This window comes from Solanum verrucosum, unplaced genomic scaffold (assembly GCF_900185275.1).
Source record: "Solanum verrucosum unplaced genomic scaffold, falcon-dt-bn FXZP01000189.1, whole genome shotgun sequence".
NCBI classification, from domain to species: Eukaryota; Viridiplantae; Streptophyta; class Magnoliopsida; order Solanales; family Solanaceae; genus Solanum; species Solanum verrucosum.
In genome coordinates this window covers 1,622,043-1,634,245 of record NW_026020814.1, presented here as the reverse complement: position 1 = coordinate 1,634,245, position 12,203 = coordinate 1,622,043, and the positions used below count along the sequence as shown (strand labels likewise).

The 12,203-nt window shown below is 34.9% G+C and overlaps 2 pseudogenes; both read left to right on the top strand.

Annotated features, from left to right (window-relative positions):
* The first annotated feature begins 5,691 nt into the window (after window positions 1-5,691).
* LOC125813309 (tRNA-specific adenosine deaminase TAD3-like) lies at window positions 5,692-9,154 on the top strand (annotated as a pseudogene).
* A 330-nt stretch (window positions 9,155-9,484) lies between these two features.
* LOC125813258 (elongation factor 1-alpha-like) lies at window positions 9,485-9,935 on the top strand (annotated as a pseudogene).
* The last annotated feature ends 2,268 nt before the right edge of the window (window positions 9,936-12,203 follow it).

Below are 12,203 nucleotides of genomic sequence, written 5' to 3'. Positions count from 1 at the left end.
TCTTCTCAATTTCTTGATATAATCAACCTCCAGCACCACACTCCAAGGGGCTTTCCATGTGCCCTCCAGGATTTGTACCATTGCTATAGAATCTGATTATATGATAACATTGAAAATTCTATGAACCTTACAGTACTCCATACATTCTCTAATGGCTCTGGCTTCAGCAACCAAAGTTGTTGTATCTTGTATTTTAACTCCTTTCGCAACCACCAAATGCCCCAAAGAGTCTCTAATACTAAGAGCAGCAGAGTTGGGTCCTAGGTTTCCTCTGGAAGCACCATCGGTGTTACACTTAAACCAACTATCAGGGGGAGGAGACCATCGCACAATTCTGAAGCTATATGATGGTATATATCCTTCTAAGGAAACAACCATGTATGACCATTGATATGTTTCATTTTATCTTGAATCTACACATGATAAACTTCCTAATGATATCATTAGCATCTCCAATACTCTTCTCGGTTGAATAAATCCCTCCGTGAAGTATATTATTCCTTCTTTTCCACAAGACCCACAAAATAATCATAGGTACCACTTAAAAGGCCACTTTGACTCTAGCATTACCACTGGTATCCCATCACTTTCTTATAGATTGTTTCAAGTAAGTTAAACGATTTATCCCAGCAGCTCCATTAAGATATCGCCAAACTACCCTAGCTACTTCTCCATTCTGAAAGTGTTGGAATGTATGCGTCCACCTATGTAGATGGACTAGGTCCTCAACACAATTACAATAATAAACAGTAAAGAACAAATGCTAAAAGTAAAGATTGACAATCAACTTTACGTGAAAACCTCCTTGCTCAAGGGAGTAAAACCACAAACTGGCCTGCCAGGACTTTTCAAACTGCTTTCACTAATCTTCTCAAGCAAAAGTAAAAGTCAGTTTACAAATTGAGATTAACATACTAATCCCAACTCTAAGTAGTACCTCTTATTACTTAGCTGAGCCAGAGCAGATACAACTCTGCCCACTACACTAATCCTAACCGATTAGTATAGACTTTAGAGTAAGAAACTAAGTTATCTTTAACCTAGTTCTTACAATGATTCACACAAGTTTGAAACGTTTCTTTCACAAGTGAAATCAATCCTACAATATAAGCATTATTACAAGCAGACAAATGCAGCTGGTACTGAAAGCAAATAGAAGCACTTCTATCAGGTCCTTTGTTGTTTTGAAGATTGAAAGTACCTCTCTTTGAATGAATGATGAATGATGTTGTTTGTTGTTTGATATATACCATGAGGAATCATTATCCAACGTACAAACAACCTCGTCGTTTCTGATTGGTGAAGTACTTTGCAGCTTCACCAACTTTCTAACGTGGACAGCTTTACAGTTGTTCAGCACTTTGACACTGGACTAGTATTCATACTCTGCAGAAGACCAGGTCCCTACACTTGTGAAGAGATCATCAAAACATATAGGAACATAAGTCTTTATCAATTTCCCTTTTTTTTATGATGACAAACAATCTTCATTAACTCCTCATGAGTGAACAATCATTCATTCAATTTCAATCACTGGTGTTCCCCCTTAATCGATTCCCCTTTAATCAGTTGTTCCCCCTTAATCAGTTCCCCTTAACAAGATGCAAACAAAAGTAGTTTCCCCCTTTTGACATCATTGAAAAGGTAGAGCAGTAAACATATTTAAGTTAAAATGCGAGGCATGCAAAAATTCAGGGCCACACAAAACATGCGTATGACAGCAAGAAGAGATAATCAAACCACACACGAGCAAGGCAGAGACATAAGTAGCATTAGATCACAAATACTGACCATTGTAGGTAGTCAAAACAACACTAAGCCACAAAAGTTTAAGATAATAAGGTGGAACAACAAAAAAAGAAACTAGAGAGACAAGACACATTTAGGACGGAGGATGGGAGGGATTAAAAGTGCGCATCAATATCATTATGCGCTCGTTTGCACTTTCATGGGCCTATATCAGTTGCCTGGTTAGGGACTTAATTTCTTCATTGAGAGAGGCATTTGTCTCCAGCAGCACTGTGTTTTCATCCCTCAACTCCTTGAGCACCTGGTCATGACCTTCACCGGTACCAGGGGACCTGGAAACAGCTTTCTGCAATTCAGACTTGAGCCTTGTGATTTCAATCTCCTTGTCGCTCAGAATCGTGGTGAGATCAGTCACCTCCCTCTTAAGAGTAACATGCTGCTCCAGTACATCCGCCATTTGATATCTTCCCCTAGCCTGTCCCTCAACGCACTCACATTCTAGTAGAGTAGACATAGTGAACATCTGCTTGGTGGTACCAGGTACCCCTTTTCCAACTGGAACTTCAAAATGATTAAAGATAAAGGTTAGCAAATACCCATAAGGAATGTCGTGTTTGGCATTCTGACATGTCTTTACTCGATGCCTATGTTCCAGCATAATAGCAGGGAGGTTGATTTCCTCAAGCTCAACCATTTTTTCCATGAGGAAAAGATCGGTAGCAGAAGCAACTGTTCTCTTTTTAGTCCTGGGCACCATTACTTTGTTAATGAACTCGAACATCAACTGATACTCCCCTTTAAGAAACTTTTTAGGGAGCCCTGCACGCTTGGCATCTCCTCGTTTGGTAGCAAGCTTCGAGAAATCACCAGTTGGTTTACAGCCATTTACAACCCTCAATAGTTTGAATTCCTACCACAGGCACTCCAAGAATGATTCCTAGAGTCTCTTCATTAAGATGAATCTCCATATTCTTGACAACGGTTTTGATTCCACCCCCTTCTAGTAGTTCCATTTTGTAGAAAAATTCACGCACTTCAGGTTCGTGCAAGTATGGAACTGGTGGTTCAAAAAGATAATTCTATCCTTGAATGATGACAGCATCAACCAGATTGGTCATCCCAAATTTTGTCAGAATATCAGGATCAAAGACTCTACCATTCAATACTCTTTGTTGCTCCATTTTCTCTATCCGCTCCTTTCTGGTCAATTCCTTTTCTTTTATTTGGTCTCTAACCCTGGGACTAGGTCCCTTTACGGATTGTTCCTTCAACTGCCTTTTTTCTTTTACAAGAGGTGTCTGCTTTGTAACCTTCACCCTCTTTGCATGTGATTTCTTTCCCCCTTTTTGATTTCCCTTGGATTTAACCCTTTCTTCCTCAACTTCTCTTTTCCTTTTTGCCACATACTTGGCAGCATCCTCAGATTTAGTTTCATTGTTCTCAATAGACAGGGGAGCAAAGGCAGGTTGTTCAGGTTCAACCCCTTCTCTCCTCCTTTTTCTATTTCTCTCAGTTTGGGCTTTGCTTGCCGCAATCGTACTCCCCATAACCTTTTGTGTTTCACTTCCTGTAACATACTTTATGTTGTCTCCTTTAGGATGAGTCGGTACCAACTTTCCCTTCCCTTTTTTCTATCGCTTTTTTTCTTGTTTGCAGATTCATCAACAATGCCAATACTAGGGGTGGCTTTAACTGTTTCCAACTCAGGGACATATTCCTGAGATTTGTTTCCTCCTCGCATTCCCCTTGAGTTCCATTTCAATGGAATTTCTTCTTCTTCTTCCTTATCGCTCCCAACATCGAAGGATTTTGGTGTTTAGTCGAAGATAGGTTCACTTCTATAAGGGACCTGATCCGGTGACCTCAGTTCTTGGTCCAACAATGTGGACTGAGTATCTCCTCTTAGTGAGGCTAAACTTTGAACAACCACTAGTTCTGCCCCTGCTGTTAGTATACAAGAATTCAGACCCTTTCCCTCTGGTAGATCTCCTTCAAATAGCCTTTCAAATATGGTAGACGACACAGCCAGAGACCCAACCTTTGTTTCTTCATAAAGAAGTTCAGCACTAGGTTTTCCTACAGATTGAGCCTCTGAATTCTGAGATTTGTCACCAGAAAATAATAGGGTGGGAGAACAGACCAAGACTTCGTCAGACGAAGGAACATGGGAGGCTGTGATTTCAGTCTGAGGAGAGAAATACTCATCCATTTCACCACCCCCACAGACTGGGGTAGAGGGAGAATCCTCAGGAATAGGAATGGAGAAGTCAAATGAACTAGGATTTTCAACTTCTTGGGAGAGTGGAGCCTTTGAAGATGACTCAGAGTTAGACATTTTGAAGAGAAGAGAGAGACATAATACGCAGAGAAAATTTAAGATTTTAGAAGAAGGTTTAGGATTGACAACCTTTGATTTTGAATGTTGAGAGAAATTTGGAGAGAATTAGGATTTAACGTTGAAAGGGATCGGGTCCCAAAAGTGGCGACCTTTGGTCTTAAAATGATGGGACATTTAAAACTGACGTGATGAATGGGAGAGTGACACGTGGCAATGATGTTGACGTTTAGACAGTGTAGTATTAATGATACTAACCTCATGAGGACCAGATCCTTCTTTCAATTTGTAACTCTGCCTGTGTGATTTAACTTTCCTTTCAGCTAGACAAATCATGAGTGTATACCTGCATTAAGGCACCAAAAATGAATTCTTTTATGACACATATTAAAACAAGTATAGATACCTGCCCTCCTTAACATAATCAACATGGAGGATTTTGTGCAAACTTGTCAAGGAATTAGATGATCTTGTACATCCCCAGCCTCATCCTATTTTTGATGAAGCATTCTTTACTCAAAGGTTTGGTAAAGATGTCAGTTAATTGATTTTCAGTCTTGTAGAATTTCATCACCACATGTTGCTTTTCAACATTGTCTCTTAGAAAGTGATGTCTCACATCTATGTGTTTTGTCCTCATGTGTTGGACAAGATTTTTAGCCATGTTTATGGCACTGGTGTTATCACAAATGAGAGGGATAGTGTCTGTGAGTACACCAAAGTCTTCCAACTGTTGCTTCATCCATAGTAGTTGTGCACAACATGATGCAACAGCCACATACTCTGCCTCTGCAGTAGACAATGCCACGGAATTCTGCTTCTTTATTCCCCATGAAATCAAGGCTGATCCCAGAAAGTATGTCATGCCTGATGTGCTTTTTCGATCAACCAGAAAACCTACATAATCAACATCAGCATAACCTGTTAGATCAAAAGAGTCACCAGTAGGATAGAAGAGGACCAGGTCCTGAGTTCCCTATAGGTATCTCAGGATGCATTTGGCTGCCTTCAGGTGAGACTCTTTTGGTGCTGCTTGAAATCTTGCACACATCCCTACACTGAACACTATGTCTAGCCTACTTGCAGTGAGGTACAGGAGTGACCCAATAATTCCCCTATACATGGTTTGATTGACCTCCACGCCATTTTCATCTCTATCAAGCTTCACATTTGTTCTCATAGGAGTGTCCAGCACCTTTGTCTCAAGAAGGTTAAATTTCTTGAGCAACTCCTTGATTATTTTCTTAAAATTACTTTTTTTTATTGAATTCCATTAAAGCCGTAATTATCTTAGTAGATCTGCCCTTGAATTCAAATCAAGTTACAGAGCATGTGTCTTATATACACAAAAACTCATAATTGATGAATTCTTAATGGTTTATAACACTAGCAAAGTGTTGTTTTTTACAAACTACTCCAATCGATTGGAATAGTACTCATATTGTGTTATTTGAGGTTCAAAGCCAGAACTTTTTCATTTAAATGGATATCCATTACCATTGCGCCAAAGGCATAGCTTATCAAGGGTGTCCAACTTTAAATATATATCCTTTAAATGTAGAATTTGACATATATATACAACATATTTTTTCAACGGACACCCAGGGATGGCTGTAGCTACGCCACTGGTGATTAATATCGATTTTTTGCCAAAGAAGGTGACCCGGTAGACATTTGGACATTCATTATGAAATCATTATATTAAATCAACATTTAGATATGTAATATGGGATCATGCTTTCAAATATCAATTTCTTCAAAACTCATGATTTGGAATTTCGCATCGCGATTTCAATTATTTTTTTAAAATGTAAAAATTGTACTTATAGATTAAGATTTTGGAAAAGAAAAAAAAAACTCCTCTTTTTATATTTTGCGAAAGAAGATTTATGTTTGGTGTGAAACGATTGTCTATGTGGCATGATTATATTAAAGAATTAACTAGTTACTACTATTATTGACTAGTGAGTCATTATAAAATGGACAAATTACAGAAATCACATACTTTTAAGGCAAAATTACAGTCTATCCCTTAAAAGTTTATAATTACAGAAATCCCTCAAACTGATACAATAATATAAGCGTTGATACATTAATTTGATGCGCGAGATACATTAATCGTTAAGTAAGATACATTACATTTTATACATGATACACTAATCTGATGTACATTTTATACATGATAGACTAATCTGATGCGCGAGATACATTAATCTGATGTGCGAAAATGAGGGATTTTGGAGATTTGTAAAACTTATAGGGGATAATGGTAATAAGTAAATTAAAATGCAGGATTTCTGTAATTTTTCCTTATAAAATTATGTGTATTTGAAAATTTGCAATCACAAACATATCTATTTAAAAAAAAATGGAATATATGAATATCAATGCGGCACTTAAGATTAAGGTTGGGCATATTTTTAATTTTGCTTTCGATATTTTGATTTTAAATTTTAAAATTTTAGTTGTTCGGTTTGATTTTTTATTTTTAAATAATTTACTTCGGTTAACCGAAAAATCAAAATATTGTAAAACCATTTAATTTTACATCGAAAAATTGCATAACAATAATTTTAAGACTTTATATTACCATACATAAAGATACTATTTATTATTTACATTTTACCAAACATAATTTTATATTACAAAATGTAAAAGATTGGGACAATCCCACATCTTTAGGCTAAAATCAGTAATTTGTTTTGTTTAGGCATAACTATTGATAGTTACAAATTACTAATACAATTCTCAATTTCTCATCACTTCTCTAACACTCGATCTTTCAGTGTGATGTTCTCTCTCCCACTTTAAGTCACGATTTTATATATTTTTCATTATTGTTAACCTAACGTTAAAGACGAAGAAGATTAGAGACGCTATCCAACATCACTATTATAGTATTATTAAACAATTTTCAGATTAAGAAAACATCATTAATGTCAGTTTTGAATTTTGAATTTTGAATTGAAATTTAATAGTTTCGGTCAAATGTGTGGATTGGGCTGTATGTTTTTCAATCCAATCTCAATTCTTTTTTCAAATTATGTATAAAAGAAATTGAGATGTGTATATAAATTTGTTTATAGATATTATATGGAGTATATTAATATTGTAAGTTTGTTTAGTACTGACTTGTGTATTTAATGTGTATGGATTTTCTTGTTTCATTATATCTTTTCTGGAATGAATTTATAGTATGAAACTGATATATAGCATGGTATATAAATTGATTTACTAATATATTTTTTATAGACTAGATTATTTACAAATATATATATAATGGATATATGGTTATACACAATGGCTTATATAATCTTTTTTATATGAGGTAATATACAAACATATATTAGTGTATGGAATGGAATATATATATATAAAATATGACATACAATTTGATTTACTAAAAGAAAATTAACCAAAATTTTATACAAACATATTTCAGTGTATGAGTTTTGTATAAATTATGATAAATATAATTAATTGAGTGAATTCAATGAAGATTTTTTTTTAAAAAAAAAAAAAAGAAGAAAAAAGAAATAGGGTATGTAAAATGTGATATCCGAATGGATCTTTAAATGAGAGAATACGAGAGGACAAAAATATAAGAGAAATTTATCAAATGAATATTGAGTTTTGTGGTTGAAAGTTTTTATTTTTATTTTTATACCATGCCACCTTTTATTTTTTGTTGAAATAAGAGAATAGAGAAAACAAAAAATATAGGGAAAATTTAAATGGAAAACTGTTATCTCCTTATTTTAAGAAAATAATTTTACCATATTTTTTTAACCCCTTGAAAATAAAACTATCATTATCAGATTATATATCCACGGCCCATAAAAATCTGTCCCAAATTAAAATGTAAATAGGGGAATATATGGAACCCATTTACCCAAATCAGAAATCCCTAAACTCACTCACTATAATTTGTTGATTTATGGGGTTTTGATGTTTGTGTTGTTGAGGTTCTAAGTGTGATTTGGCTTTTGTGGCAGAAGAAAGGTGCACCAACTTAAGATGCCTTGATTAAGTAAGTAAGGAATGTTTTGTTAGTGTGGAAGCAGAAATACAAGGTATGAGTAAAATTTGTCCTTTATGTTTTGTGAGTGATGATTAATAATACATGTGAATTCACATCAAACTGAGAGTGTAGTCTGTGAAATCATCCTTTCTTCCTCACCTCCAACCCACAGTTAACGTGCTTGCTTCTGTCATTGAACCCAATACTCTAGTCACAATGCTGAATCAGATGAAAATTTGCAGCATGTGAAGCGTGTGGGGGGAACCTCAATTATCTCTGCTTTTATGTATGACTGTTGGAAATGAAGATGATTGCATGCCATATGAGATTCTACAACTTGTCAAATCATATATACCAGTTCACTACTTTCATCACAAGAAGAGGAGTCGCAATCAGTTTTCGTACCATTACTTTGGCAACATCTTCTGTTGAATGCTGCTGTTATTGTAGATCCTTCAACTAAGCAGATCATTGCAAGTGCTTCTGATCAGGTAATATCCTCGATCAGCCACTCTTGCAAATGAGGTCAGCAAGGAAGGTAGCTGCTCTAACTATCTAGAAAGCCCCTCTAATTTGGAAAACCAGCAAACATCACTTTGGACGGTTCAATAGGTAAATTTGAACATATAACTAATAATGCTGCTTGTCTACATCCTTGGCAATGGGCACTGCGAAGTTCTGGTTGCTGGCATCCTTTGCGTCATGCAGCTATTGTAGCCATTGAATATTCTGCTACCAGGGATCTACAACTTTTTCCTGATCTCCTTTGAAAAAACAGAAGATTGAGGAGTCTGGCTTCCAAAGCAATGGCCATAGTTATCAATCGCTCAGACCTTATCTATGTACTGGATATGACATTTATCTGGCCTGGGAGCCCTGTGCAATGGCGCTTGTCCATCAAAGAGTTGGACGGATATTTTTTTCTTCCCCAAGTTCCAGTGCTGGTGCACTAGGAAGTGTTGAGCGATTATGCTGTTTTCAGGGTTGTGCTGCCTGAGGAGGTGGTCAGGAATAAAGTTGTAGATGGAAAGACTTCTGGAAGTGGTTGAAGCAAACACTAATCAGCTTTTGGGGAGGTTAGGTCTTATGTCACTTTAACTAAGTCAGATAAATGTTAATGTGCATAATTATATATCCATGACATGTACACTCGGTCTCCCTTCTTATGTATATGCAAGTAAGAGTGCTACTGTGTTGGTCCAATGACCTGTTCTCTTGTGGTAAAAAACAAAAAGGTTCTTTGACTATAATTTTCTCAAGCTTTTTTGAAAAAATATTTGATTCATTAGCTATATTTACTTGTAGTACTTTTTGTGTAGTTTTCAAATATGTAAATTTTATTTTGAAAGTTTTGAAGAATCTATACATGAGTTCAAGTCTGTAGAGATGCACCACGAAGCTCTCCAGGAGGCACTCCCTGGTGACAATGTTGAGTTCAGCGTTAAGAATGTTGCTGTTAAGGATCTTAAGCGTGGTTTTGTTGCCTTAAACTCCAAGGGGGAAGCCAGCTTCACCGCCCAGGTCATCATCATGAATTATCCTGGCCAGATTGGAAATGGATTATTCACCAGTGCTTGACTGCCACATTGCTGTAAAGTTTGCTGAGATCTTGACCAACATTGACAGGTGTTGAGGTAAGGAACTGGAGAAGGAGGCGAAGTTGTTGAAGAATGGTGATGCTGGTATGGTTAATATGATTCCCACCAAGCCTGTGGTTGTTGAGACCTTTGCTGAGTACCCAACATTGGGTCGTGAGAGACATGAGTCGAACTGTTGCTGTCGTTGTTGTCAAGAATGTTGACAAGAATTAAGGATCCAACTGGTGCCTAGAAAAAGGGGAAGTGAACAGTGCAGTGTAATGCTGGTGTTTCCAATGCTATCTATCGTCATCAAGTGTGCTATCTAGACTCTGTTTTATTTACTTCTGCTATAGTTTGGTCTTTTATTTGCCTTTTAGGTTCTTGTTCTCTGCCTTGTATGTCATGTAACCATTCTCAGAACTGGTCTTTGATTTGGACTCTCTTTTCTTTCTGTTGAGGTGCCTTGCTTTGCCATGGTGGCTCAGGATTTTTGCTATTGGTGTTGTTTGAGTTACTTTATTTGAGATTTTTATATTTTTCTAATAATATATGATTTCATAATCAAAATCATAGTTATGTGATTATCATATTCCAAATACATTTCATATTTTACAAATGTATGTATAATGTATTTGTTGTGTATACTCAATCAGATTACTGACTTTGTATATTTTTCTATTAATTTGTGTATTTAATTATATATTTTGTATCATGATGATATTTAGATGATGCTAAACTAAGCACAGACGACAAGATTTATTTGATGATCCACATGAATTTCATGAATATTTTATATGTATATGTATAATCAATAATGTATTTATTATGTATACTCAATCAGATTACGTACTGACTTTGTATATTTTTCTATTAATTATTTTGTATTGTGATGATACTTTTAGCAATTGAAGTTGTATATAAATTGTATAAGGTTCATTCTCATTCTCATAATTTAAGAAACACTATGTACAAGATTTGCATTGTTTATGTATATGATTTGATATTTTGGCCAAAAACTCAATTTTGGTTCTTCATTCTGCCATTGCTTAAATTTTGGGCCTTGGGGTGGTTGATCTGCCTCCCCGGATTAATAGAATGAAGGAAATACAGAAAACTTGAAGTAAGATTTAAGATCTTTTGAGTATCACTTTTAAAATGCATTTCGAACCTAGTGGAATTATCGAAGAACTAATTTGTGATTGTCTTAACCAAATGTTGATTGTAGTCAGCCCAAATTCCTTATCACTATCAAGATTTAATAGAACCGTCAAAACTCAAATCCAAGCTCGTTACTCCAAAATGTTGACTTTTGTCAAACTTTCATGATTTTCAAAAATTAAAAAATTTCTTCTCCATATACCTGATCACCTCAAAAATTGTGCTGCTCATCTCTACAAGTCATAAATAGCATAATAACGCTACGAAAAAAGATCTTTTATGCAAAAGGAATTCCAAAACACAAAGGGACCATGGGAATCGTTACATGTATTTCATTTTCGAATCATATATTATAGGTAATGGAGAATATATAGAACGGAGAAGGAATTAAAATGTTCTTCAACTATTTGAATTGGTACAAAAAAAATTGTCATCCACCTTTTGACCCCCAAATACTCTTGACGTCAACATTTTAACTCAAAATTGCAAGGTTATTAAATTCCTAAGATTTTATGGATGGTGAATCATTGTGAAATTTATGAATCATCCTTCCTGTTTGGTACATTGTGCATGGTCCAACATAGCACACGCTTTCTCTTGGTCCTATTTTATCTTCAAACCCAAGTAAATGAAATTCACAATAATCTTATGGATCAATACTTATGGAGTATATAACTGATTATGGTGGTGTACATCCGATTTTTCGATTTTAAATTTTTGCTAAAATGTTATCCAATCCTAATCAAGATAAATTTGATTTAATTCAATTCTTCTCTTTGTTATTTGACTTTTTGGGTTTGGTTTTTCGATTATTCAATTGTATCATATAAAAAATACAAGTCTATTATAATTGAATAGTTATTTTGAATGACAGAGAGAAATACCTATTTATAAAGAATGAGAAATGGTTAAATCAAATTTCTTAATATAATTTTTTTTTTTAAATATTGATTCACATTATTGAAATAATGGATATCATTGACAAGATATCAATATATATTTGATTAAACAGTCAACCTTTAAAAGTATAATGAAACATGACAACAAAAATAAACTTACACGCATAATATTATTTAATGCCAATCGATTGCTTATCGACTATGTACCAAGAATGAAGTGTAGTGTAAATAAACACAATATATACTCTATTAAATATTTTGATTTTTTGGTTTTTGTTGTTCAAAACCTAAAACCAAACCAAGAAACTAAAAATTTTAAATGTTAAATCTAAAACCAAACAAAAAATTGAAAAATCATACCGAATAAGAGAAAATGCAATTCGGTTTGATTTTTGGCTTAATCTAAATAATGCACACTCCTCCTAATTACAAGTAATTAATTAACCGGGATGCCAATTTAT